The 6,926-nt window shown below is 43.5% G+C and overlaps 1 long non-coding RNA gene across 2 annotated transcripts; it reads right to left on the bottom strand.

Annotated features, from left to right (window-relative positions):
- Nucleotides 1–1,343: 1,343 nt before the first annotated feature.
- On the bottom strand, nucleotides 1,344–6,293 carry LOC120220551. 2 transcript variants are annotated; one of them, XR_005525612.1, is made up of 4 exons: nucleotides 6,189–6,293; nucleotides 5,442–5,623; nucleotides 2,663–2,851; nucleotides 1,344–1,551 (listed from the first exon to the last, which is right to left on the bottom strand). It is a non-coding gene; the product is annotated as an uncharacterized LOC120220551 (long non-coding RNA). The 2 variants fall into 2 exon arrangements; XR_005525611.1 differs by having other exon boundaries at nucleotides 6,209–6,293.
- Between the last annotated feature and the right edge of the window lie 633 nt (nucleotides 6,294–6,926).

Genomic DNA, 6,926 nt, shown 5'->3' with positions numbered 1-6,926 from the left:
AACCAATTTGACAATAAACTATTTGTAAAATAAAAAAAAAGAAAAAAGTATAAGAAACAAACAAACAAAAAAAAAAAAAACAAAATAGGCTGACCCTTGATCTCCTTATTGCAGAAAAGATAGGCACTTGCATCCTTCTAGGAGAGGAATGCTGTTATTTTTGTCAACCAGTCAGGAGTCATCACAGCCAAAGTCAGGGAGCTAAGAGAAAGAATTCAACGTAGACAACAAAAAGGAAACAGGCTCTGAAAGGGATGGGACTTTGCAAGTTGGACAACTTGGCTCCCTGCACTGGTACGACCCCTCCTCTCCCATGACCTTGCTTGTAGCCATAGGCCCACGCATCCTAAACACCCTGGTGCGCTTCATTGAAAACACGGTCACGCGCCAAACCTCAGTGCATATCTTAGCCCTTCAAGGATATCAATCAATAAGACAGAAAGATGATGCCTACTAAAAGGAAGGTTTTTAGAGTCATCAAAGAGGGGAATGATGGGGGAAAAAACCAAACCCTGACCTAAAAAGAAAAAGGAACTTGGTAGGCACACTCGAGACTCTTATGTTAGCCCTTCTCTGTTTGTTGAAGCCCACTCCTTCCTCCCCCGTTTCCATCGCTTGTTTATGTCTTACAGCCACTGACCACAAATGTGGAAGCTGTAAGATTATCAGGGCTCAGATCTTTGGAAAAAATGTCTCCCCCAGTCCATCGATGTAAATGAATCTCCCATCCTCCAAGATCTCCAAGTGCTGCTTGGATCAGCGATCCAGCCTGGTCCCGTAATGGGAGGGGCAGAGAGAGAGAGAGAGAGAAAGAGAGAGAGAGAGGGAGAGAGAGAGGGAGAGAGAGAGAATCTGAAGCAGGCTGCAGGCTCTGAGCTGTCAGGATAGAGCCTGACGCAAGGCTCAAACCCACAAACAGCAAGATCATGCCCTGAGCAGAAGTCAGACACTTAACCAACTGAGCCACCCAGGTGCCCCTGATTGGCAGTAGCCGTAAAATAAAGTGAGGGATCAAAATATTTGCGCTACCTTTGTTGAAGCTAATGAGAACCTGCAAAGATTCAATATTTCTCCGGTTTTGTAGACAGGACACAGTTATTGCAGCATGCTTAGAGAAATAGCAATAATCAAAGTTTCAGTTTCTCACACCTGACCACAAGTAAACGTGGAGTTCTCTGAATGAGCCTGGTTTTACATCACATACAAGGAATCTATTTGCCAACGAACTTCCTTAGCTACTAAAGATTGTGCGGTCCTTGTGCCAACAACATATTCCAGCACGGCTGTTAGAATATCTGGAGGACTGTGATCGGATGACAGAATAAACAAACTTTACTACGTGCTTTGGATTTTCTAACCCAGAATGAAAGGTGAATTTCTGGGCAGCTCTCTAGGGTCTGAAAGAGGCAATTTATTTCCATTTTCTCAGCAGTAGAGCCACCTTACCCACACTCTATGGAGTCTTTTCAACAAAACATGGGTCTCAGGACTCCAACTTCGCTTTTAGGTCCTTTCTAGTGGGTGGTGGGTTCCTTCAGTTTTCCTCAGGTCCTAAAGAAATGCAATTTGCAGAGCTTATTGTTTTTTTCTCCAAGTGCGTAGAACTCTTTCACAAGGAGTGTAACAAATGTAAAATTCTCCGAAGGCACCCTTCTCCTTCAGAACCACCTGCAGTGTAGCCTTCACTTGTTTTTAAGTGGGCCTAAAAGGAACATTGGAGGTTCTTAGAGACAGACTATGTCCCCAATTAACTGTGAGGCTTTCCCTAACAGATCCCACCACCAACCCCTGCCCTGGTAGCTTTACACATTTGAAAAGGACAGGTATGGGCAGGCAAGACAATAATTTAATGGCTTTAAAATCCAGGCAAGGAAAAGGTGACCGGTGACTTGAGCTTTATTTTATGATGTCACAGCACATTCAGGGCAGAAAGGAGTACTTTGCATTTTATCATTCCAACTTAATAATGCCATTAAAGGACAACACACACTCAAGGTGTTCAGAAAGATCCTCTACTCCATTTAAACTGGATAGGATGCTTGTTCAAACACCGTAAATCTAAGCAATGACAATTTATGAGGAAATATTATTTAAAAATTCTCCCTTGAAAATAAAAGCTCTATTAAACAATGTTTGAAGTTTCTTTAAAAAAAAATTTTTTTTAATGTTTTATTTATTTCTAGAGGAGAGAGAGAGACAGCGTGAGCAGGGGAGGGTCAGAGAGAGAGAGGGAGTGACAGACTCTGAAACAGGCTCCAGGCTCTGAGCTGGCAGTCAGCACAGAGCCCAACGCGGGGCTCGAACCCACGAACCGAGAGATCATGACCTAAGCGAAAGTTGGATGCTTAACTGACTAAGCCACCCAGGCGCCCCCAATGTTTGAAGTTTCTTAAGCATGGTTTTGTTATCTTGATCAGTTTTATGTAAGACGGAATATCAATATCCCTCTACTTTGTACCCATATCAGTGATAACTTATCTCATTGGTGTTTAGAGAGAAAAGTTAATGTGTATTTAGATGCCCGTTGTGATATGTAAACACAGACTGCAACAGGACTCACAATTGTCTCCTATTAGGAAATTGTACAAAATAGTTATCAGCTCTATCCATCAAACATCATCTATCTTAAAGTGCTGTGATTAAGCCTCTGAAAACCAATTACCTGCACGAAGTGAACTTTTTTGTCCTGCACCATCTATGCCTGTGGAGTCATCGGGAAGAGAGGGCAGATGTATGAATCTACTTCAGTGGTTTTCGCTAAATTGCTGTCAGAATCTGAGTATCACGTGCACACCCGACGGATCCGCAGCAAATGTCAGAAGAGATCAATGTTCAGGGGGAACCTGAAAGACTGGATAAAGGTGGTAAATTGGAAAGTCTGTTTGAGTAGCTGGATCACAAAGTTTGGAATCCCAACCAACTGCTGAGCTTTATTTTTCCTTTCTTCTCTCCCTTTTTCAAATAGCTTGACTACACTACAGGTCAAAAACTCAAATATCTGTAGTGGCCAGGAACAGAATGTAAATAAGCAAAGCAGGTGGATTTTAAGAAAAAGAGAGACAGGCCTATTTTATGTGCCTAATCAGGACAAAGGCAACTCTTCTCCCACGAAATGGGCTCTCTCCCATTATCCTCAAAAAATTATTCTTTAGTCTTGTTCCCTCTCTTTCGGTACTGAGACGTACTTTACTCCAAGAAAAATATCAGTGCGCACTCACTATCAATGATACCTCATACTTAGCTTCACTGGGCAAGCGACAGGAAGTAGCAAAGGCTGAGGCAGAGTGAGAGCTCCTGTCCTGTCTAAAGTGGTGGTCTCTGGATGGCTGGCTCTTGACTTCAGCTCAGGTCATGATCTCAGGGTTCCTGAGACAGAGCCCCATGTCAGGTTCTGTGCTGACAGCTCAGAACCTGAAGCCTGCTTCGGATTCTGTGTCTCCCTCTCTCTCTACCCCTCCCCTGCTCACACACACTCTCTCTCTCCCTCTCTCAAAAATAAACTTTAAAAAAAAAAAAAAAAAAGATCTTCGATCTCAAGAAGTTTATGGACTAATACATTAAACATGACTAGAGACCCATGTCTATATGTGCCCAGGGAAGATCAAGTCAGATGCAGGTTAGTGGTCAGGGAGGCCGGTCAGGGAATGATTCTAGAAAGAATGTATGCCATGCTATCTTGCTTGTTGAGCAACTCAAAGAAAAACATAAAGGAAGGAGGCCCAGTGTCAGGTATCACCACATGCTAAGGCACATGGAGGCCACAAGCAACCAGAGCCTTTTGTTAAAGAAGCTGAGGTCGGGCAGAGTGGACTCAAGAGGGTGGGGGAGGGGGAGGTCCTCCCTGTCAGACATGTCCAAGGCTGTAAAACAAAGAGGGAAGACAGAAAAGCTAAGACTGAACTCAAAAGCACATGAAAGTCAGTTGTCTGTCTGGCAGTTCTTAGACACATTTTCATGGTCCAGTGCAGCATGTAAATTCACTCAGCATCTGCTGGAAATTACATGTAATTTCAAAGAAACCAGGAAGTAAGAATTTGAATTAAAATAGAAACCCTAACATTCAGCATTAGGTAACATGCTTCTCCTGGCTTCCTACTATTTGACTCATTATTATGTCTGTGTGAAAAGGTGGGCTGCTGGGGTGAAAATTTGAATCCAAGTAGACTCCTTGACTGGAAGAGCTGACCTGAGTTGTCTCTGGATCTGATGTCAGGGTCAACATAAATCTAAGTAAATAAATCTCCCTAGTACAGAAGGGGGGGGGGGGCCTAAAGTAAAGCATTTACTTTAGAAATTTTATGATTGGGGGCGCCTGGGTGGCTTAGTCGGTTAAGCGTCCGACTTTCGCTTGGGTCATGATCTCGCGGTTCGTGGGTTCGAGCCCCGCGTTGGGCTCTGTGCTGACTGCCAGCTTGGAGCCTGGAGCCTGTTTCAGTCTGTGACTCCCTCTCTCTCTGACCCTCCCCTGCTCACGCTGTCTCTCTCTCTCCTAGAGATAAATAAAACATTAAAAAAAAAAAATTAAAAAAAAAAAAAGAAATTTTATGATTGTAAGGGGGGAAATGGTGGGGGAGAGGGAGAGAAGCAAACCATGGGAGACTCTTGAATGATGAGAAGAAACTGAGGACTGATGGGTGTAGGGGGGGGGAGGGATTTGGGCATGAAGGAGGGCACTTGTGGGGATGAGCACTGGGTGTTATATGGAAACCAATGTGACAATAAACTTATTTCTAAAAAAATAAAAGAAATTTTATGATTATAAACTCTCTGCCCCTTTGAGAAGCACATAAACCTTTTTAAAAGGTAAATAAGGCTCTCGCCCTTTATACAACCCCGGAATGACCTGGGAGCCATCTCTTGGAAATGTAATCAGCATCCCTATTTCTGTGGGAGCACAGGAGTCTAACTCAGGTTCCTGGTTCCAACTGGCAAACTCACCTCCTATCATAAAGGTGTAAGTGTACTTTTTCCTTTGGATAATGCTTATTAGCTAACACAGATTTCCAGCTACCAATTGTCAAGGTGAGTTGAAGATGAACTCTGTATGTCAAATGGTGCCTCCGAGTCCTCTTACTTGTAACTAGTTATTCTGAGAACAGGTATGTGATAGGGTATATCTGCTTAGCTGTGCAAAAGGGTGAAATTTCTTTCTGTCCTTCCATTATCAGTGGATTGATGTGAGGCACATCCTATCTCAGTTTGATGCTTTCTTCATTCAATGATGAGACTGTTCTCTTTTGCTTCTGCTTGTGCAGAGATTTCTTTGTGTTGGCAGGAGATTTTGGTTTTTAATTTTATTTCCCCAACACCTGCCACCAAGGTTGGGTGAGTCTGTGTCTTCCAGCTCGGGGTCTGGTAAGCATCTAAATGCCCTGACTGATACAAGTGTGAAAAGTCTATTCACAGCAAAGAGGAACATTATTTCAGGGAAAGACACTTACACGCTTGTCCCTGAAAGTGCTGCAATTAGAAGACATCACGGACTCCCCGCAGTGTTTTTGGAGGCGGCAGCCTGGGCGCAGGCTCTCCTTACACTGTGTGGGCTGGACTCTCCGTTTCCCTCATTTACTAGCTGTGATGCTTCCAGCAACGACTTGACCTCCTGGTGCCTTAGTTTCCCTACCTGTAAAACGGGAGAGAAAAGCTATCTCATAGTACCCACCTCATAGCACAGTGCTTGGCGTAGTAAAAAAACAAAAAACAAAAAACCCTCAAAAGTTAATTAGAATTATTTAGCCACATTATTCCAAGATTTGTTATAGACAGAAACGCCTCTGGAACATAAAGATGAATAAAACACAATTTCCATCCCCAGAGGCATTTACCATCTTAAAATATGATGAATCTGGGTTTAAACTAACCTTTCAGGAAAAAGAAAAACAGAAAAATCAACAGGTATTCTTAAAGGAGAGCGGATGTGGCCAGAAGGTATTACCCTTATTGATTATATGGTCTTTAACATTGAGCGCCATAGTTTGGTTTAAATTTGAAAAGACTTCTGCCTGAGCTAGTGTAACAGGAAACAACAATTCATATCAAAAGAAAGGAAGGTATCCCCAACTCCGAAGCCAAAGGACCAAGACACCATGGCTCACACGCCCTGGGGCGATCCCGGATTTCTCTCCCATCCAGAAAACCCGACAGAGAGGATTTTTGTAAAGTTATAACAGTAATTCTTGACAACAAACACTCTTAACGCCAGTCATACAATTCTTGCTTTCCGCTAAGCTTAAGGGTGTTCAATTGGCTTTGTTCCGCGCGCGTTAAGACAGAACTCGGAGGCCATCTTGGAAACAAAAGGGATTCGGGGGCCGGGGGTGGAGGAGGCGGTATCCAGGCAACGGGAGGCGCGCGCCCGCCGCGCAGCCGCAGTCCGCCGCACCCTGCGGCCTGCCGCGTGGGCGGGGCTGTGCAGGACCTGGAAAATTACCGCGGCTGCTCTTAAAGGCACCCGCTCTTTGCGTACCCGAAACCTGCGCGAGTCACCCCTGTAAGCTAAAACGTGGAGTCACCATGTTATCTTCCAAGAGAGAGTGAAATTCAATTCGAGGTCTACAGAACTAGTTTATAGTTAGGCAAATAATGTCGAAATGAATAAGCTTCCATATATCCAGAAAAAGGGGGGGGAAAAAACCCCAAACACCTGAAATACCTACTCTGGTGCATAAAGAGCCAGTAAACACCCGGGAACGGGAAGAAAGGAATAACTTTAGGAAAAAAGTTGTATAGACTATGCAACAGGTTTAAAAATGATTTGGCCCTTGTTGCAAAGTAAACCTATTTTTGACCGATGGATTGACAAATTAGAATACATTAAACATTACAAAAAACAAGATAGACGTGTTTAAGAGGCAACAGAATGGGCTAGGAGTGCATCAAAAATTTATCCTCTCTTTATAGGTCAGTTTTTACAGTAGAATAAACAA

The sequence above is a fragment of the Hyaena hyaena genome, unplaced genomic scaffold, assembly GCF_003009895.1.
Source record: "Hyaena hyaena isolate Hyena2069 unplaced genomic scaffold, ASM300989v1 scaffold_702, whole genome shotgun sequence".
Taxonomy (NCBI): domain Eukaryota; kingdom Metazoa; phylum Chordata; class Mammalia; order Carnivora; family Hyaenidae; genus Hyaena; species Hyaena hyaena.
This window is presented reverse-complemented; position numbering and strand designations above follow the sequence as displayed.